Genomic DNA, 21,501 nt, shown 5'->3' on the forward strand with positions numbered 1-21,501 from the left:
TGCCCTTGATTCTAAGCAATGTTGTGCTGCTATTTTTATTTATTTGGCCAAAGCTTTTGATGCGGTAGACCATTCCATTCTTGTGGGCCGGCTAAGGAGTATTGGTGTCTCTGAGGGTTCTTTGGCCTGGTTTGCTAACTACCTCTCTCAAAGAGTGCAGCATATTAAGTCATAACATCTGCTGTCTCGGCCACTGCCTGTCACCAGGGGAGTACCCCAAGGCTTGATCCTAGGCCCCACACTCTTCTCAATTTACATCACCAACATAGCATAGCATATTAGTAGTACGTTCTCTCATCCATTTATATGCAGATGATATAGTATTATTCTCAGCTGGCCCCTTCCCTGATTTTGTGTTAAATGCTCTACACCAAAGCTTTCTTAGTGTCCCTTTAACCTTGTCTGAACACCTCCAAAACAATGGTCATGTGGTTTGGTAAGAAGAATGCCCCTCTTCCCACAGGTGTGATTACTACTTTACTACCTCTGAGTGTTTAGAGGTATTACAGACTCAGACAGGGAGAGGTTGAAAATGTCAGTGAAGACACTTGCCAGTTGGTCAGCACGTGCTCAAAGTACACGTACTTGTAATACGTATATCCCTGTGGCCTTGTGAATGTTGACCTGTTTAAAGAGCCGGAACACACAATCGTCTGGTAGGCTTGTGCCACTGGGCAACCCTCGGCTGCCCTTAGTCCTGTATTGACACTTTGCCTGTTTGATGGTTCGTCGGAGGGCATAGCGGGATTTCTTATAAGCTTCCGGGCTGGAGTCCCACTCCTTGAAAGTGGCAGCTCTAGTCTTTTGCTCAATGCGGATGCTGCCTGTAATCCATGGCTTCTGGTTGGAGTATGTACGTACGGTCACTGTGGGGAACAACGTCATCAATGCAATTATTGATGAAGCCAATGACGGATGTGGTGTACTCCTCAATGCCATCGGAGGAATTACGAATCATATTCCAGTCTGTGCAAACAAAACAGTCCTCATGGCTAAACATCTACTTCATCTGACCACTTTTTTATTGATCTAGTCACTGGTGCTTCCTGCTTAAATGTGTTGCTTGTAAGCAGGAATCAGGAGGATAGAATTATGGTCAGATTTGCCAAATGAAGAGCGAGAGAGAGCTTTGTATGCATCTGTGTGTGGGGTATACAGTAGGTGGTCCAAAAGTATTTTCCCCTCTGGTTGCACATTCAACATGCTGATAGATATTTGGTAAAACTGATAGTTGCGTTAAAGTCCCCGGCTACTAGGAGCGCTGCCTCTAGGTAAGCATTTTCTTGTTTGCTTATGATGGAATACATCTCATTCAATGCTGTCGTAGTGCCAGCCTCTGACTGTGGTGGTATGTATAAACAGCTACAAAGAATACAGTTGAAAACTCTCTCGATAGGTAGTGTTGTCTACAGGTTATCATGAGATATTCTACCTCAGGCAAACAGTAGCTCGACACTCTCTTAGATATCGGGCACCAGCTGCTGTTTTCAAAAATACATAGTCCGCCGCCCCTTGTCTTACGAGACTACGCTGTTCTATCCTGCCGGTACATCGTATAACCAGCCAGTTGTATGTTGATATTGTCGTCGTTCAGCCACGACTCCGTGAAGCATAAGAGGTGACCGTTTTTAATGTCCCATTGGTAGTTTAATCTTCCGCGTAACTCATCAATTTTATTCCCCAAGGATTGCACATTTGCTAGCAGAATGGAGGGAAGTAGGGACTTGTATACGAATTCTCAGTTCACTGCAGCTTTCGACTGGAACGAGCTGCAAAAAACACTCAAACTGGGCTGCTTTATCTCCATCTTTTCACTAAAAAATGGACACTCTTCCTGACAGTTGTGGCTGCCTCGTGTGATGTATTGTTGCCCTTTGTGCTGTTGTCTGTGCCCAATAATGTTTGCACCATGTTTTGTGCTGTGACCACGTTGTGCTGCTGCCATGCTGTGTTGCTACCATGCTGTGCTTCCATGTGTTTCTGCCATGCTATGTTGTCGTCTTAGGTCTCTCTTGTCGTGATGTGTGTTTTGTCCTACATTTTAATTTTATTTTTAATCCCAGCCCCTGTCCCCACAGGAGGCTTTTTGCCTTTTGGTACAGTAGACCATCATTATGAATAAGAATTTGTTCTTAACTGACTTTCCTACTCAAATAAAAGTTAAATAAAAAATAAAAAGTCTGTCCCAATTCTTTAGCATCTCCACATGAAGGCAGTGTTTACCAATAGTGTACGTGTTTTAGTAGCAGTATGTTTATTTTGAATTCACTATTTGAATCAGGAATTTAGTACAGATATTGATTAAAGCTAAACTGTTCATTTAAGTTGATGTTAGCTAGAACCAAGTCATGTCTGGCCATTTATTTAATGCACAGCTGCTTTCAACAGACCCAGGTGGGACTTGAACCCACAATCCCCAGCTCCGGAGGCTGATGCCTTATCCATTAGGACACTGGATCTCTTATTCACAAAAGAAAATGACATCTTGGTGGGGCAAACATACTTGAAATGTTTTGATGCATGCCAGCAAAGCCATTACACAAGACAATACAACATTAAAGAATACATTCATTGCACTATAACGGTGACAAACGGTACCCACAATCAGTTAGGCCCCATATAAAGCTTTCCCAACAGCAGAGCTTTCTTTTCAGCACCAAAACATCCTTACCACTGCTACACCTGGCTATCAGCGTAGCCTTGTCTGGCAGCGAAACAGTTCATTCAGCCTCATTTACTGCCTTAAAAAAAACATACTGTAGCTGATATGGCTGACTTGCTTAAACAAATGTGGTTCCTACTGACAATTGAGATGTACAATCTATGCTGGGGACAATAAAAGGCCACTTTAAAATGTGCAGTTTTTTCACAAAACACAAAGCCATAGATGTCTCAAGTTTTGAAATGAAAAATGAGTTCAAAATACATTATATACAGTCTAAAGCAGGGGTGCAACTTTGGTTTTCGAAATGGGGGGACATAACTATTATTATTTTTAATTTTTTCACCAGTTGGATAAACACTCCAAACAGCCTATCCGACTGCTTGGAGGTGTCCGCATGGTCGTAAAGTATACCGTAGCCTCGTTTTGTATCACATTCCAACGATAGAACTTGGGGGACAAAAATGTAATTTCAGAATGAGGGGATGGGGACAGGACATGTACTCCCCTGATTTAAAGAATCAGTGTCTTTTGGGGGTTTTGCATTTTATTATGTTTTATATACAAGTCTACATCTTATTCATTTTGTTTTCCAGAAAGAGTGGAACTATTTCAACGTCTTCCTTCCCAAAGAGAGCAAAGACTCCAGCCTGCCCATGTTCTTATGTTCCAAGTGGAGTGTGGGAAAAGTAGTGGACTATGCTGCCTCACTGGCCAGCCTCAAGAACAACAACAATATACTAACAACTAATCTAAAAGAAAACAGCCACTAGCAGCAGGCTCCAAGTAGACAAACCTATTCTACCGTTATCATCATACAAATACGAATCAACATTCAAATTAACATTTATTATAACGTGTAGTTTCACAATCATGTTTGTCACAATACATTTCACAATAATACAAATCCTGACTCACTAGATCTATTGGAGTCATTTGAATACTATGAAGATGTTTTTATGATTAATAAAGCTGTTGATTGTTTGGTGGAAGAAGGGGTTCCAATTGTCACTTTTATAGCACTCCTACTATTGAGTAACGCTTCATGTATTTTGAATTCACTATTTGAATCAGGAATTTAGTACAGATATTGATTAAAGCTAAACTGATCATATAAGTTGATCTTAGCTAGAACCAAGTCATGTCTGGCCATTTATCTAATGCATAGCTGCTTTCAACAGACCCAGGTGGGAATTGAACCCACAATCCCCAGCTCCGGAGGCTGATGCCTTATCCATTAGGCCACTGGATCTCTTATTCCAAACAGAAAATTACATCTCGGTGGGGCAAACATACTTGAAACGTTTTGATGCATGCCAGCAAAGCCATTACACAAGACAATACAACATTAAAGAATACATTCATTGCACTATAACGGTGACAAACGGTACCCACAAACAGTTAGGCCCTATATAAAGCTTTCCCAACAGCAGAGCTTTCTTTTCAGCACCAAAACATCCTTACCACTGCTACACCTGGCTATCAGCGTAGCCTTGTCTGGCAGCGAAACAGTTCGTTCAGCCTCGTTTACTGCCTTTAAGAAAAACATACTGTAGCTGATATGGCTGACTTGCTTAAACAAATGTGGTTCCTACTGACAATTGAGATGTACAATCTAATCTGGGGACAATAAAAGGCCACTTTAAAATGTGCAGTTTTTTCACAAAACACAAAGCCATAGATGTCTCAAGTTTTGAAATGAAAAATGAGTTCAAAATACATTATATACAGTCTAAAGCAGGGGTGCAAAATGGGGGGGACATAAATAAATATTATTATTTTTAATTTTTTCACCAGTTGGATAAACACTCCAAACAGCCTATCCGACTGCTTGGAGGTGACCGCATGGTCGTAAAGTATACCGTAGCCTCGTTTTGTATCACATTCCAACGATAGAACTTGGGGGGACAAAAATGTAATTTCAGAATGAGGGGGTTGGGGACAGGACATGTACTCCCCTGATTTAAAGAATCAGTGTCTTTTGGGGGGTTTTGCATTTTATTATGTTTTATATACAAGTCTACATCTTATTCATTTTGTTTTCCAGAAAGAGTGGAACTATTTCAACGTCTTCCTTCCCAAAGAGGGCAAAGACTCCAGCCTGCCCATGTTCTTCTGTTCCAAGTGGAGTGTGGGAAAAGTAGTGGACTACGCTGCCTCACTGGCCAGCCTCAAGAACAACAACAATATACTAACAACTAATCTAAAAGAAAACAGCCACTAGCAGCAGGCTCCAAGTAGACAAACCTATTCTACCGTTATCATCATACAAATACGAATCAACATTCAAATTAACATTTATTATAACGTGTAGTTTCACAATCATGTTTGTCACAATACATTTCACAATAATACAAATCCTGACTCACTAGATCTATTGGAGTCATTTGAATACTATGAAGATGTTTTTATGATTAATAAAGCTGTTGATTGTTTGGTGGAAGAGGGGTTCCAATTGTCACTTTTATAGCACTCCTACTATTGAGTAACGCTTCATGTATTTTGAATTCACTATTTGAATCAGGAATTTAGTACAGATATTGATTAAAGCTAAACTGATCATATAAGTTGATCTTAGCTAGAACCAAGTCATGTCTGGCCATTTATCTAATGCATAGCTGCTTTCAACAGACCCAGGTGGGAATTGAACCCACAATCCCCAGCTCCGGAGGCTGATGCCTTATCCATTAGGCCACTGGATCTCTTATTCCCAACAGAAAATTACATCTCGGTGGGGCAAACATACTTGAAACGTTTTGATGCATGCCAGCAAAGCCATTTCACAAGACAATACAACATTAAAGAATACATTCATTGCACTATAACGGTGACAAACGGTACCCACAATCAGTTAGGCCCCATATAAAGCTTTCCCAACAGCAGAGCTTTCTTTTCAGCACCAAAACATCCTTACCACTGCTACACCTGGCTATCAGCGTAGCCTTGTCTGGCAGCGAAACAGTTCGTTCAGCCTCGTTTACTGCCTTTAAGAAAAACATACTGTAGCTGATATGGCTGACTTGCTTAAACAAATGTGGTTCCTACTGACAATTGAGATGTACAATCTAATCTGGGGACAATAAAAGGCCACTTTAAAATGTGCAGTTTTTTCACAAAACACAAAGCCATAGATGTCTCAAGTTTTGAAATGAAAATGAGTTCAAAATACATTATATACAGTCTAAAGCAGGGGTGCAAAATGGGGGGGACATAAATAAATATTATTATTTTTAATTTTTTCACCAGTTGGATAAACACTCCAAACAGCCTATCCGACTGCTTGGAGGTGACCGCATGGTCGTAAAGTATACCGTAGCCTCGTTTTGTATCACATTCCAACGATAGAACTTGGGGGGACAAAAATGTAATTTCAGAATGAGGGGGTTGGGGACAGGACATGTACTCCCCTGATTTAAAGAATCAGTGTCTTTTGGGGGGTTTTGCATTTTATTATGTTTTATATACAAGTCTACATCTTATTCATTTTGTTTTCCAGAAAGAGTGGAACTATTTCAACGTCTTCCTTCCCAAAGAGGGCAAAGACTCCAGCCTGCCCATGTTCTTCTGTTCCAAGTGGAGTGTGGGAAAAGTAGTGGACTACGCTGCCTCACTGGCCAGCCTCAAGAACAACAACAATATACTAACAACTAATCTAAAAGAAAACAGCCACTAGCAGCAGGCTCCAAGTAGACAAACCTATTCTACCGTTATCATCATACAAATACGAATCAACATTCAAATTAACATTTATTATAACGTGTAGTTTCACAATCATGTTTGTCACAATACATTTCACAATAATACAAATCCTGACTCACTAGATCTATTGGAGTCATTTGAATACTATGAAGATGTTTTTATGATTAATAAAGCTGTAGATTGTTTGGTGGAAGAGGGGTTCCAATTGTCACTTTTATAGCACTCGTACTATTGAGTAACGCTTCATGTATTTTGAATTCACTATTTGAATCAGGAATTTAGTACAGATATTGATTAAAGCTAAAATGTTCATTTAAGTTTATGTTAGCTAGAACCAAGTCATGTCTGGCCATTTATTTAATGCACATCTGCTTTCAACAGACCCAGGTGGGACTTGAACCCACAATCCCCAGCTCCGGAGGCTGATGCCTTATCCATTAGGCCACTGGATCTCTTATTCACAAAAGAAAATTACATCTTGGTGTGGCAAACATACTTGAAACGTTTTGATGCATGCCAGCAAAGCCATTACACAAGACAATACAACATTAAAGAATACATTCATTGCACTATAACAGTGACAAACGGTACCCACAAACAGTTAGGCCCCATATAAAGCTTTCCCAACAGCAGAGCTTTCTTTTCAGCACCAAAACATCCTTACCACTGCTACACCTGGCTATCAGCGTAGCCTTGTCTGGCAGCGAAACAGTTCATTCAGCCTCATTTACTGCCTTAAAAAAAACATACTGTAGCTGATATGGCTGACTTGCTTAAACAAATGTGGTTCCTACTGACAATTGAGATGTACAATCTATGCTGGGGACAATAAAAGGCCACTTTAAAATGTGCAGTTTTTTCACAAAACACAAAGCCATAGATGTCTCAAGTTTTGAAATGAAAAATGAGTTCAAAATACATTATATACAGTCTAAAGCAGGGGTGCAACTTTGGTTTTCGAAATGGGTGGGACATAACTATTATTATTTTTAATTTTTTCACCAGTTGGATAAACACTCCAAACAGCCTATCCGACTGCTTGGAGGTGTCCGCATGGTCGTAAAGTATACCGTAGCCTCGTTTTGTATCACATTCCAACGATAGAACTTGGGGGGACAAAAATGTAATTTCAGAATGAGGGGGATGGGGATAGGACATGTACTCCCCTGATTTAAAGAATCAGTGTCTTTTGGGGGGTTTTGCATTTTATTATGTTTTATATACAAGTCTACATCTTATTCATTTTGTTTTCCAGAAGAAGTGGAACTATTTCAACGTCTTCCTTCCCAAAGAGGGCAAAGACTCCAGCCTGCCCATGTTCTTCTGTTCCAAGTGGAGTGTGGGAAAAGTAGTGGACTACGCTGCCTCACTGGCCAGCCTCAAGAACAACAACAATATACTAACAACTAATCTAAAAGAAAACAGCCACTAGCAGCAGGCTCCAAGTAGACAAACCTATTCTACCGTTATCATCATACAAATACGAATCAACATTCAAATTAACATTTATTATAACGTGTAGTTTCACAATCATGTTTGTCACAATACATTTCACAATAATACAAATCGTGACTCACTAGATCTATTGGAGTCATTTGAATACTATGAAGATGTTTTTATGATTAATAAAGCTGTAGATTGTTTGGTGGAAGAGGGGTTCCAATTGTCACTTTTATAGCACTCCTAATATTGAGTAACGCTTCATGTATTTTGAATTCACTATTTGAATCAGGAATTTAGTACAGATATTGATTAAAGCTAAACTGATCATATAAGTTGATCTTAGCTAGAACCAAGTCATGTCTGGCCATTTATCTAATGCATAGCTGCTTTCAACAGACCCAGGTGGGAATTGAACCCACAATCCCCAGCTCCGGAGGCTGATGCCTTATCCATTAGGCCACTGGATCTCTTATTCCCAACAGAAAATTACATCTCGGTGGGGCAAACATACTTGAAACGTTTTGATGCATGCCAGCAAAGCCATTACACAAGACAATACAACATTAAAGAATACATTCATTGCACTATAACGGTGACAAACGGTACCCACAATCAGTTAGGCCCCATATAAAGCTTTCCCAACAGCAGAGCTTTCTTTTCAGCACCAAAACATCCTTACCACTGCTACACCTGGCTATCAGCGTAGCCTTGTCTGGCAGCGAAACAGTTCATTCAGCCTCGTTTACTGCCTTTAAGAAAAACATACTGTAGCTGATATGGCTGACTTGCTTAAACAAATGTGGTTCCTACTGACAATTGAGATGTACAATCTAATCTGGGGACAATAAAAGGCCACTTTAAAATGTGCAGTTTTTTCACAAAACACAAAGCCATAGATGTCTCAAGTTTTGAAATGAAAAATGAGTTCAAAATACATTATATACAGTCTAAAGCAGGGGTGCAAAATGGGGGGGACATAAATAAATATTATTATTTTTAATTTTTTCACCAGTTGGATAAACACTCCAAACAGCCTATCCGACTGCTTGGAGGTGACCGCATGGTCGTAAAGTATACCGTAGCCTCGTTTTGTATCACATTCCAACGATAGAACTTGGGGGGACAAAAATGTAATTTCAGAATGAGGGGGTTGGGGACAGGACATGTACTCCCCTGATTTAAAGAATCAGTGTCTTTTGGGGGGTTTTGCATTTTATTATGTTTTATATACAAGTCTACATCTTATTCATTTTGTTTTCCAGAAAGAGTGGAACTATTTCAACGTCTTCCTTCCCAAAGAGGGCAAAGACTCCAGCCTGCCCATGTTCTTCTGTTCCAAGTGGAGTGTGGGAAAAGTAGTGGACTACGCTGCCTCACTGGCCAGCCTCAAGAACAACAACAATATACTAACAACTAATCTAAAAGAAAACAGCCACTAGCAGCAGGCTCCAAGTAGACAAACCTATTCTACCGTTATCATCATACAAATACGAATCAACATTCAAATTAACATTTATTATAACGTGTAGTTTCACAATCATGTTTGTCACAATACATTTCACAATAATACAAATCCTGACTCACTAGATCTATTGGAGTCATTTGAATACTATGAAGATGTTTTTATGATTAATAAAGCTGTAGATTGTTTGGTGGAAGAGGGGTTCCAATTGTCACTTTTATAGCACTCCTACTATTGAGTAACGCTTCATGTATTTTGAATTCACTATTTGAATCAGGAATTTAGTACAGATATTGATTAAAGCTAAAATGTTCATTTAAGTTTATGTTAGCTAGAACCAAGTCATGTCTGGCCATTTATTTAATGCACATCTGCTTTCAACAGACCCAGGTGGGACTTGAACCCACAATCCCCAGCTCCGGAGGCTGATGCCTTATCCATTAGGCCACTGGATCTCTTATTCACAAAAGAAAATTACATCTTGGTGGGGCAAACATACTTGAAACGTTTTGATGCATGCCAGCAAAGCCATTACACAAGACAATACAACATTAAAGAATACATTCATTGCACTATAACAGTGACAAACGGTACCCACAAACAGTTAGGCCCCATATAAAGCTTTCCCAACAGCAGAGCTTTCTTTTCAGCACCAAAACATCCTTACCACTGCTACACCTGGCTATCAGCGTAGCCTTGTCTGGCAGCGAAACAGTTCATTCAGCCTCATTTACTGCCTTAAAAAAACATACTGTAGCTGATATGGCTGACTTGCTTAAACAAATGTGGTTCCTACTGACAATTGAGATGTACAATCTATGCTGGGGACAATAAAAGGCCACTTTAAAATGTGCAGTTTTTTCACAAAACACAAAGCCATAGATGTCTCAAGTTTTGAAATGAAAAATGAGTTCAAAATACATTATATACAGTCTAAAGCAGGGGTGCAACTTTGGTTTTCGAAATGGGGGGGGACATAACTATTATTATTTTTAATTTTTTCACCAGTTGGATAAACACTCCAAACAGCCTATCCGACTGCTTGGAGGTGTCCGCATGGTCGTAAAGTATACCGTAGCCTCGTTTTGTATCACATTCCAACGATAGAACTTGGGGGGACAAAAATGTAATTTCAGAATGAGGGGGATGGGGACAGGACATGTACTCCCCTGATTTAAAGAATCAGTGTCTTTTGGGGGGGTTTTGCATTTTATTATGTTTTATATACAAGTCTACATCTTATTCATTTTGTTTTCCAGAAAGAGTGGAACTATTTCAACGTCTTCCTTCCCAAAGAGGGCAAAGACTCCAGCCTGCCCATGTTCTTATGTTCCAAGTGGAGTGTGGGAAAAGTAGTGGACTACGCTGCCTCACTGGCCAGCCTCAAGAACAACAACAATATACTAACAACTAATCTAAAAGAAAACAGCCACTAGCAGCAGGCTCCAAGTAGACAAACCTATTCTACCGTTATCATCATACAAATACGAATCAACATTCAAATTAACATTTATTATAACGTGTAGTTTCACAATCATGTTTGTCACAATACATTTCACAATAATACAAATCCTGACTCACTAGATCTATTGGAGTCATTTGAATACTATGAAGATGTTTTTATGATTAATAAAGCTGTTGATTGTTTGGTGGAACCTGGAAGAGGGTTCCAATTGTCACTTTTATAGCACTCCTACTATTGAGTAACGCTTCATGTATTTTGAATTCACTATTTGAATCAGGAATTTAGTACAGATATTGATTAAAGCAAAACTGATCATATAAGTTGATCTTAGCTAGAACCAAGTCATGTCTGGCCATTTATCTAATGCATAGCTGCTTTCAACAGACCCAGGTGGGACTTGAACCCACAATCCCCAGCTCCGGAGGCTGATGCCTTATCCATTAGGCCACTGGATCTCTTATTCACAAAAGAAAATTACATCTTGGTGGGGCAAACATACTTGAAACGTTTTGATGCATGCCAGCAAAGCCATTACACAAGACAATACAACATTAAAGAATACATTCATTGCACTATAACAGTGACAAACGGTACCCACAAACAGTTAGGCCCCATATAAAGCTTTCCCAACAGCAGAGCTTTCTTTTCAGCACCAAAACATCCTTACCACTGCTACACCTGGCTATCAGCGTAGCCTTGTCTGGCAGCGAAACAGTTCATTCAGCCTCATTTACTGCCTTAAAAAAAACATACTGTAGCTGATATGGCTGACTTGCTTAAACAAATGTGGTTCCTACTGACAATTGAGATGTACAATCTATGCTGGGGACAATAAAAGGCCACTTTAAAATGTGCAGTTTTTTCACAAAACACAAAGCCATAGATGTCTCAAGTTTTGAAATGAAAAATGAGTTCAAAATACATTATATACAGTCTAAAGCAGGGGTGCAACTTTGGTTTTCGAAATGGGGGGACATAACTATTATTATTTTTAATTTTTTCACCAGTTGGATAAACACTCCAAACAGCCTATCCGACTGCTTGGAGGTGTCCGCATGGTCGTAAAGTATACCGTAGCCTCGTTTTGTATCACATTCCAACGATAGAACTTGGGGGACAAAAATGTAATTTCAGAATGAGGGGGATGGGGACAGGACATGTACTCCCTGATTTAAAGAATCAGTGTCTTTTGGGGGTTTTGCATTTTATTATGTTTTATATACAAGTCTACATCTTATTCATTTTGTTTTCCAGAAAGAGTGGAACTATTTCAACGTCTTCCTTCCCAAAGAGGGCAAAGACTCCAGCCTGCCCATGTTCTTCTGTTCCAAGTGGAGTGTGGGAAAAGTAGTGGACTACGCTGCCTCACTGGCCAGCCTCAAGAACAACAACAATATACTAACAACTAATCTAAAAGAAAACAGCCACTAGCAGCAGGCTCCAAGTAGACAAACCTATTCTACCGTTATCATCATACAAATACGAATCAACATTCAAATTAACATTTATTATAACGTGTAGTTTCACAATCATGTTTGTCACAATACATTTCACAATAATACAAATCCTGACTCACTAGATCTATTGGAGTCATTTGAATACTATGAAGATGTTTTATGATTAATAAAGCTGTTGATTGTTTGGTGGAAGAGGGGTTCCAATTGTCACTTTTATAGCACTCCTACTATTGAGTAACGCTTCATGTATTTTGAATTCACTATTTGAATCAGGAATTTAGTACAGATATTGATTAAAGCAAAACTGTTCATTTAAGTTGATGTTAGCTAGAACCAAGTCATGTCTGGCCATTTATTTAATGCACAGCTGCTTTCAACAGACCCAGGTGGGACTTGAACCCACAATCCCCAGCTCCGGAGGCTGATGCCTTATCCATTAGGCCACTGGATCTCTTATTCACAAAAGAAAATTACATCTTGGTGGGGCAAACATACTTGAAACGTTTTGATGCATGCCAGCAAAGCCATTACACAAGACAATACAACATTAAAGAATACATTCATTGCACTATAACAGTGACAAACGGTACCCACAAACAGTTAGGCCCCATATAAAGCTTTCCCAACAGCAGAGCTTTCTTTTCAGCACCAAAACATCCTTACCACTGCTACACCTGGCTATCAGCGTAGCCTTGTCTGGCAGCGAAACAGTTCGTTCAGCCTCGTTTACTGCCTTTAAGAAAAACATACTGTAGCTGATATGGCTGACTTGCTTAAACAAATGTGGTTCCTACTGACAATTGAGATGTACAATCTATGCTGGGGACAATAAAAGGCCACTTTAAAATGTGCAGTTTTTTCACAAAACACAAAGCCATAGATGTCTCAAGTTTTGAAATGAAAAATGAGTTCAAAATACATTATATACAGTCTAAAGCAGGGGTGCAACTTTGGTTTTCGAAATGGGGGGACATAAATATTTATTATTTTTAATTTTTTCACCAGTTGGATAAACACTCCAAACAGCCTATCCGACTGCTTGGAGGTGACCGCATGGTCGTAAAGTATACCGTAGCCTCGTTTTGTATCACATTCCAACGATAGAACTTGGGGGACAAAAATGTAATTTCAGAATGAGGGGTTGGGGACAGGACATGTACTCCCTGATTTAAAGAATCAGTGTCTTTTGGGGGTTTTGCATTTTATTATGTTTTATATACAAGTCTACATCTTATTCATTTTGTTTTCCAGAAAGAGTGGAACTATTTCAACGTCTTCCTTCCCAAAGAGGGCAAAGACTCCAGCCTGCCCATGTTCTTCTGTTCCAAGTGGAGTGTGGGAAAAGTAGTGGACTACGCTGCCTCACTGGCCAGCCTCAAGAACAACAACAATATACTAACAACTAATCTAAAAGAAAACAGCCACTAGCAGCAGGCTCCAAGTAGACAAACCTATTCTACCGTTATCATCATACAAATACGAATCAACATTCAAATTAACATTTATTATAACGTGTAGTTTCACAATCATGTTTGTCACAATACATTTCACAATAATACAAATCCTGACTCACTAGATCTATTGGAGTCATTTGAATACTATGAAGATGTTTTTATGATTAATAAAGCTGTAGATTGTTTGGTGGAAGAGGGGTTCCAATTGTCACTTTTATAGCACTCCTACTATTGAGTAACGCTTCATGTATTTTGAATTCACTATTTGAATCAGGAATTTAGTACAGATATTGATTAAAGCAAAACTGTTCATTTAAGTTGATGTTAGCTAGAACCAAGTCATGTCTGGCCATTTATTTAATGCACAGCTGCTTTCAACAGACCCAGGTGGGACTTGAACCCACAATCCCCAGCTCCGGAGGCTGATGCCTTATCCATTAGGCCACTGGATCTCTTATTCACAAAAGAAAATTACATCTTGGTGGGGCAAACATACTTGAAACGTTTTGATGCATGCCAGCAAAGCCATTACACAAGACAATACAACATTAAAGAATACATTCATTGCACTATAACAGTGACAAACGGTACCCACAAACAGTTAGGCCCCATATAAAGCTTTCCCAACAGCAGAGCTTTCTTTTCAGCACCAAAACATCCTTACCACTGCTACACCTGGCTATCAGCGTAGCCTTGTCTGGCAGCGAAACAGTTCATTCAGCCTCATTTACTGCCTTAAAAAAAACATACTGTAGCTGATATGGCTGACTTGCTTAAACAAATGTGGTTCCTACTGACAATTGAGATGTACAATCTATGCTGGGGACAATAAAAGGCCACTTTAAAATGTGCAGTTTTTTCACAAAACACAAAGCCATAGATGTCTCAAGTTTTGAAATGAAAAATGAGTTCAAAATACATTATATACAGTCTAAAGCAGGGGTGCAACTTTGGTTTTCGAAATGGGGGACATAACTATTATTATTTTTAATTTTTTCACCAGTTGGATAAACACTCCAAACAGCCTATCCGACTGCTTGGAGGTGTCCGCATGGTCGTAAAGTATACCGTAGACTCGTTTTGTATCACATTCCAACGATAGAACTTGGGGGACAAAAATGTAATTTCAGAATGAGGGGGATGGGGACAGGACATGTACTCCCCTGATTTAAAGAATCAGTGTCTTTTGGGGGTTTTGCATTTTATTATGTTTTATATACAAGTCTACATCTTATTCATTTTGTTTTCCAGAAAGAGTGGAACTATTTCAACGTCTTCCTTCCCAAAGAGGGCAAAGACTCCAGCCTGCCCATGTTCTTCTGTTCCAAGTGGAGTGTGGGAAAAGTAGTGGACTACGCTGCCTCACTGGCCAGCCTCAAGAACAACAACAATATACTAACAACTAATCTAAAAGAAAACAGCCACTAGCAGCAGGCTCCAAGTAGACAAACCTATTCTACCGTTATCATCATACAAATACGAATCAACATTCAAATTAACATTTATTATAACGTGTAGTTTCACAATCATGTTTGTCACAATACATTTCACAATAATACAAATCCTGACTCACTAGATCTATTGGAGTCATTTGAATACTATGAAGATGTTTTTATGATTAATAAAGCTGTAGATTGTTTGGTGGAAGAGGGTTTCCAATTGTCACTTTTATAGCACTCCTACTATTGAGTAACGCTTCATGTATTTTGAATTCACTATTTGAATCAGGAATTTAGTACAGATATTGATTAAAGCAAAACTGTTCATTTAAGTTGATGTTAGCTAGAACCAAGTCATGTCTGGCCATTTATTTAATGCACAGCTGCTTTCAAAAGACCCAGGTGGGACTTGAACCCACAATCCCCAGCTCCGGAGGCTGATGCCTTATCCATTAGGCCACTGGATCTCTTATTCCCAACAGAAAATTACATCTTGGTGGGGCAAACATACTTGAAACGTTTTGATGCATGCCAGCAAAGCCATTACACAAGACAATACAACATTAAAGAATACATTCATTGCACTATAACAGTGACAAACGGTACCCACAAACAGTTAGGCCCCATATAAAGCTTTCCCAACAGCAGAGCTTTCTTTTCAGCACCAAAACATCCTTACCACTGCTACACCTGGCTATCAGCGTAGCCTTGTCTGGCAGCGAAACAGTTCGTTCAGCCTCGTTTACTGCCTTTAAAAAAACATACTGTAGCTGATATGGCTGACTTGCTTAAACAAATGTGGTTCCTACTGACAATTGAGATGTACAATCTATGCTGGGGACAATAAAAGGCCACTTTAAAATGTGCAGTTTTTTCACAAAACACAAAGCCATAGATGTCTCAAGTTTTGAAATGAAAAATGAGTTCAAAATACATTATATACAGTCTAAAGCAGGGGTGCAACTTTGGTTTTCGAAATGGGGGGGGACATAAATATTATTATTTTTAATTTTTTCACCAGTTGGATAAACACTCCAAACAGCCTATCCGACTGCTTGGAGGTGACCGCATGGTCGTAAAGTATACCGTAGCCTCGTTTTGTATCACATTCCAACGATAGAACTTGGGGGGACAAAAATGTAATTTCAGAATGAGGGGGTTGGGGACAGGACATGTACTCCCCTGATTTAAAGAATCAGTGTCTTTTGGGGGGTTTTGCATTTTATTATGTTTTATATACAAGTCTACATCTTATTCATTTTGTTTTCCAGAAAGAGTGGAACTATTTCAACGTCTTCCTTCCCAAAGAGGGCAAAGACTCCAGCCTGCCCATGTTCTTCTGTTCCAAGTGGAGTGTGGGAAAAGTAGTGGACTACGCTGCCTCACTGGCCAGCCTCAAGAACAACAACAATATACTAACAACTAATCTAAAAGAAAACAGCCACTAGCAGCAGGCTCCAAGTAGACAAACCTATTCTACCGTTATCATCATACAAATACGAATCAACATTCAAATTAACATTTATTATAACGTGTAGTTTCACAATCATGTTTGTCACAATACATTTCACAATAATACAAATCCTGACTCACTAGATCTATTGGAGTCATTTGAATACTATGAAGATGTTTTTATGATTAATAAAGCTGTAGATTGTTTGGTGGAAGAGGGGTTCCAATTGTCACTTTTATAGCACTCCTACTATTGAGTAACGCTTCATGTATTTTGAATTCACTATTTGAATCAGGAATTTAGTACAGATATTGATTAAAGCAAAACTGTTCATTTAAGTTGATGTTAGCTAGAACCAAGTCATGTCTGGCCATTTATTTAATGCACAGCTGCTTTCAAGAGACCCAGGTGGGACTTGAACCCACAATCCCCAGCTCCGGAGGCTGATGCCTTATCCATTAGGCCACTGGATCTCTTATTCACAAAAGAAAATTACATCTTGGTGGGGCAAACATACTTGAAACGTTTTGATGCATGCCAGCAAAGCCATTACACAAGACAATACAACATTAAAGAATACATTCATTGCACTATAACAGTGACAAACGGTACCCACAAACAGTTAGGCCCCATATAAAGCTTTCCCAACAGCAGAGCTTTCTTTTCAGCACCAAAACATCCTTACCACTGCTACACCTGGCTATCAGCGTAGCCTTGTCTGGCAGCGAAACAGTTCATTCAGCCTCATTTACTGCCTTAAAAAAACATACTGTAGCTGATATGGCTGACTTGCTTAAACAAATGTGGTTCCTACTGACAATTGAGATGTACAATCTATGCTGGGGACAATAAAAGGCCACTTTAAAATGTGCAGTTTTTTCACAAAACACAAAGCCATAGATGTCTCAAGTTTTGAAATGAAAAATGAGTTCAAAATACATTATATACAGTCTAAAGCAGGGGTGCAACTTTGGTTTTCGAAATGGGGGGACATAACTATTATTATTTTTAATTTTTTCACCAGTTGGATAAACACTCCAAACAGCCTATCCGACTGCTTGGAGGTGACCGCATGGTCGTAAAGTATACCGTAGCCTCGTTTTGTATCACATTCCAACGATAGAACTTGGGGGACAAAAATGTAATTTCAGAATGAGGGGTTGGGGACAGGACATGTACTCCCCTGATTTAAAGAATCAGTGTCTTTTGGGGGTTTTGCATTTTATTATGTTTTATATACAAGTCTACATCTTATTCATTTTGTTTTCCAGAAAGAGTGGAACTATTTCAACGTCTTCCTTCCCAAAGAGGGCAAAGACTCCAGCCTGCCCATGTTCTTCTGCTCCAAGTGGAGTGTGGGAAAAGTAGTGGACTACGCTGCCTCACTGGCCAGCCTCAAGAACAACAACAATATACTAACAACTAATCTAAAAGAAAACAGCCACTAGCAGCAGGCTCCAAGTAGACAAACCTATTCTACCGTTATCATCATACAAATACGAATCAACATTCAAATTAACATTTATTATAACGTGTAGTTTCACAATCATGTTTGTCACAATACATTTCACAATAATACAAATCCTGACTCACTAGATCTATTGGAGTCATTTGAATACTATGAAGATGTTTTTATGATTAATAAAACTGTAGATTGTTTGGTGGAAGAGGGGTTCCAATTGTCACTTTTATAGCACTCGTACTATTGAGTAACGCTTCATGTATTTTGAATTCACTGTTCATTTAAGTTGATGTTAGCTAGAACCAAGTCATGTCTGGCCATTTATTTAATGCACAGTTGCTTTCAAGAGACCCAGGTGGGACTTGAACCCACAATCCCCAGCTCCGGAGGCTGATGCCTTATCCATTAGGCCACTGGATCTCTTATTCACAAAAGAAAATTACATCTTGGTGGGGCAAACATACTTGAAACGTTTTGATGCATGCCAGCAAAGCCATTACACAAGACAATACAACATTAAAGAATACATTCATTGCACTATAACAGTGACAAACGGTACCCACAAACAGTTAGGCCCCATATAAAGCTTTCCCAACAGCAGAGCTTTCTTTTCAGCACCAAAACATCCTTACCACTGCTACACCTGGCTATCAGCGTAGCCTTGTCTGGCAGCGAAACAGTTCATTCAGCCTCATTTACTGCCTTAAAAAAACATACTGTAGCTGATATGGCTGACTTGCTTAAACAAATGTGGTTCCTACTGACAATTGAGATGTACAATCTATGCTGGGGACAATAAAAGGCCACTTTAAAATGTGCAGTTTTTTCACAAAACACAAAGCCATAGATGTCTCAAGTTTTGAAATGAAAAATGAGTTCAAAATACATTATATACAGTCTAAAGCAGGGGTGCAACTTTGGTTTTCGAAATGGGGGGACATAACTATTATTATTTTTAATTTTTTCACCAGTTGGATAAACACTCCAAACAGCCTATCCGACTGCTTGGAGGTGACCGCATGGTCGTAAAGTATACCGTAGCCTCGTTTTGTATCACATTCCAACGATAGAACTTGGGGGACAAAAATGTAATTTCAGAATGAGGGGTTGGGGACAGGACATGTACTCCCTGATTTAAAGAATCAGTGTCTTTTGGGGGTTTTGCATTTTATTATGTTTTATATACAAGTCTACATCTTATTCATTTTGTTTTCCAGAAAGAGTGGAACTATTTCAACGTCTTCCTTCCCAAAGAGGGCAAAGACTCCAGCCTGCCCATGTTCTTCTGTTCCAAGTGGAGTGTGGGAAAAGTAGTGGACTACGCTGCCTCACTGGCCAGCCTCAAGAACAACAACAATATACTAACAACTAATCTAAAAGAAAACAGCCACTAGCAGCAGGCTCCAAGTAGACAAACCTATTCTACCGTTATCATCATACAAATACGAATCAACATTCAAATTAACATTTATTATAACGTGTAGTTTCACAATCATGTTTGTCACAATACATTTCACAATAATACAAATCCTGACTCACTAGATCTATTGGAGTCATTTGAATACTATGAAGATGTTTTTATGATTAATAAAGCTGTAGATTGTTTGGTGGAAGAGGGGTTCCAATTGTCACTTTTATAGCACTCCTACTATTGAGTAACGCTTCATGTATTTTGAATTCACTATTTGAATCAGGAATTTAGTACAGATATTGATTAAAGCAAAACTGTTCATTTAAGTTGATGTTAGCTAGAACCAAGTCATGTCTGGCCATTTATTTAATGCACAGCTGCTTTCAAGAGACCCAGGTGGGACTTGAACCCACAATCCCCAGCTCCGGAGGCTGATGCCTTATCCATTAGGCCACTGGATCTCTTATTCACAAAAGAAAATTACATCTTGGTGGGGCAAACATACTTGAAACGTTTTGATGCATGCCAGCAAAGCCATTACACAAGACAATACAACATTAAAGAATACATTCATTGCACTATAACAGTGACAAACGGTACCCACAAACAGTTAGGCCCCATATAAAGCTTTCCCAACAGCAGAGCTTTCTTTTCAGCACCAAAACATCCTTACCACTGCTACACCTGGCTATCAGCGTAGCCTTGTCTGGCAGCGAAACAGTTCATTCAGCCTCATTTACTGCCTTAAAAAAACATACTGTAGCTGATATGGCTGACTTGCTTAAACAAATGTGGTTCCTACTGACAATTGAGATGTACAATCTATGCTGGGGACAATAAAAGGCCACTTTAAAATGTGCAGTTTTTTCACAAAACACAAAGCCATAGATGTCTCAAGTTTTGAAATGAAAAATGAGTTCAAAATACATTATATACAGTCTAAAGCAGGGGTGCAACTTTGGTTTTCGAAATGGGGGGACATAACTATTATTATTTTTAATTTTTTCACCAGTTGGATAAACACTCCAAACAGCCTATCCGACTGCTTGGAGGTGACCGCATGGTCGTAAAGTATACCGTAGCCTCGTTTTGTATCACATTCCAACGATAGAACTTGGGGGACAAAAATGTAATTTCAGAATGAGGGGTTGGGGACAGGACATGTACTCCCCTGATTTAAAGAATCAGTGTCTTTTGGGGGTTTTGCATTTTATTATGTTTTATATACAAGTCTACATCTTATTCATTTTGTTTTCCAGAAAGAGTGGAACTATTTCAACGTCTTCCTTCCCAAAGAGGGCAAAGACTCCAGCCTGCCCATGTTCTTCTGTTCCAAGTGGAGTGTGGGAAAAGTAGTGGACTACGCTGCCTCACTGGCCAGCCTCAAGAACAACAACAATATACTAACAACTAATCTAAAAGAAAACAGCCACTAGCAGCAGGCTCCAAGTAGACAAACCTATTCTACCGTTATCATCATACAAATACGAATCAACATTCAAATTAACATTTATTATAACGTGTAGTTTCACAATCATGTTTGTCACAATACATTTCACAATAATACAAATCCTGACTCACTAGATCTATTGGAGTCATTTGAATACTATGAAGATGTTTTTATGATTAATAAAGCTGTAGATTGTTTGGTGGAAGAGGGGTTCCAATTGTCACTTTTATAGCACTCCTACTATTGAGTAACGCTTCATGTATTTTGAATTCACTATTTGAATCAGGAATTTAGTACAGATATTGATTAAAGCAAAACTGTTCATTTAAGTTGATGTTAGCTAGAACCAAGTCATGTCTGGCCATTTATTTAATGCACAGCTGCTTTCAACAGACCCAGGTGGGACTTGAACCCACAATCCCCAGCTCCGGAGGCTGATGCCTTATCCATTAGGCCACTGGATCTCTTATTCACAAAAGAAAATTACATCTTGGTGGGGCAAACATACTTGAAACGTTTTGATGCATGCCAGCAAAGCCATTACACAAGACAATACAACATTAAAGAATACATTCATTGCACTATAACAGTGACAAACGGTACCCACAAACAGTTAGGCCCCATATAAAGCTTTCCCAACAGCA

The 21,501-nt window shown here is 39.2% G+C and overlaps 13 non-coding genes across 13 annotated transcripts; all 13 read right to left on the reverse strand.

Moving 5' to 3' along the window:
• Positions 1-3,841: 3,841 nt before the first annotated feature.
• On the reverse strand, positions 3,842-3,914 carry trnar-ccg. Its single transcript has one exon. It is a non-coding gene; the product is annotated as a tRNA-Arg (tRNA).
• Positions 3,915-5,291: 1,377 nt separating this feature from the next.
• Positions 5,292-5,364, reverse strand: trnar-ccg. Its single transcript has one exon. It is a non-coding gene; the product is annotated as a tRNA-Arg (tRNA).
• A 1,376-nt stretch (positions 5,365-6,740) lies between these two features.
• Positions 6,741-6,813, reverse strand: trnar-ccg. Its single transcript has one exon. It is a non-coding gene; the product is annotated as a tRNA-Arg (tRNA).
• A 1,385-nt stretch (positions 6,814-8,198) lies between these two features.
• trnar-ccg lies at positions 8,199-8,271 on the reverse strand. The gene has a single exon. It is a non-coding gene; the product is annotated as a tRNA-Arg (tRNA).
• Positions 8,272-9,648: 1,377 nt separating this feature from the next.
• trnar-ccg lies at positions 9,649-9,721 on the reverse strand. Its single transcript has one exon. It is a non-coding gene; the product is annotated as a tRNA-Arg (tRNA).
• Positions 9,722-11,113: 1,392 nt separating this feature from the next.
• trnar-ccg lies at positions 11,114-11,186 on the reverse strand. The gene has a single exon. It is a non-coding gene; the product is annotated as a tRNA-Arg (tRNA).
• Positions 11,187-12,566: 1,380 nt separating this feature from the next.
• Positions 12,567-12,639, reverse strand: trnar-ccg. The gene has a single exon. It is a non-coding gene; the product is annotated as a tRNA-Arg (tRNA).
• A 1,382-nt stretch (positions 12,640-14,021) lies between these two features.
• Positions 14,022-14,094, reverse strand: trnar-ccg. The gene has a single exon. It is a non-coding gene; the product is annotated as a tRNA-Arg (tRNA).
• Positions 14,095-15,475: 1,381 nt separating this feature from the next.
• Positions 15,476-15,548, reverse strand: trnar-ccg. The gene has a single exon. It is a non-coding gene; the product is annotated as a tRNA-Arg (tRNA).
• A 1,386-nt stretch (positions 15,549-16,934) lies between these two features.
• Positions 16,935-17,007, reverse strand: trnar-ccg. Its single transcript has one exon. It is a non-coding gene; the product is annotated as a tRNA-Arg (tRNA).
• A 1,336-nt stretch (positions 17,008-18,343) lies between these two features.
• trnar-ccg lies at positions 18,344-18,416 on the reverse strand. Its single transcript has one exon. It is a non-coding gene; the product is annotated as a tRNA-Arg (tRNA).
• A 1,379-nt stretch (positions 18,417-19,795) lies between these two features.
• On the reverse strand, positions 19,796-19,868 carry trnar-ccg. Its single transcript has one exon. It is a non-coding gene; the product is annotated as a tRNA-Arg (tRNA).
• Positions 19,869-21,248: 1,380 nt separating this feature from the next.
• Positions 21,249-21,321, reverse strand: trnar-ccg. The gene has a single exon. It is a non-coding gene; the product is annotated as a tRNA-Arg (tRNA).
• Positions 21,322-21,501: the final 180 nt, after the last annotated feature.

Source organism: Oncorhynchus gorbuscha, linkage group LG12 (assembly GCF_021184085.1).
Source record: "Oncorhynchus gorbuscha isolate QuinsamMale2020 ecotype Even-year linkage group LG12, OgorEven_v1.0, whole genome shotgun sequence".
In the NCBI taxonomy this organism is placed as follows: Eukaryota; Metazoa; Chordata; class Actinopteri; order Salmoniformes; family Salmonidae; genus Oncorhynchus; species Oncorhynchus gorbuscha.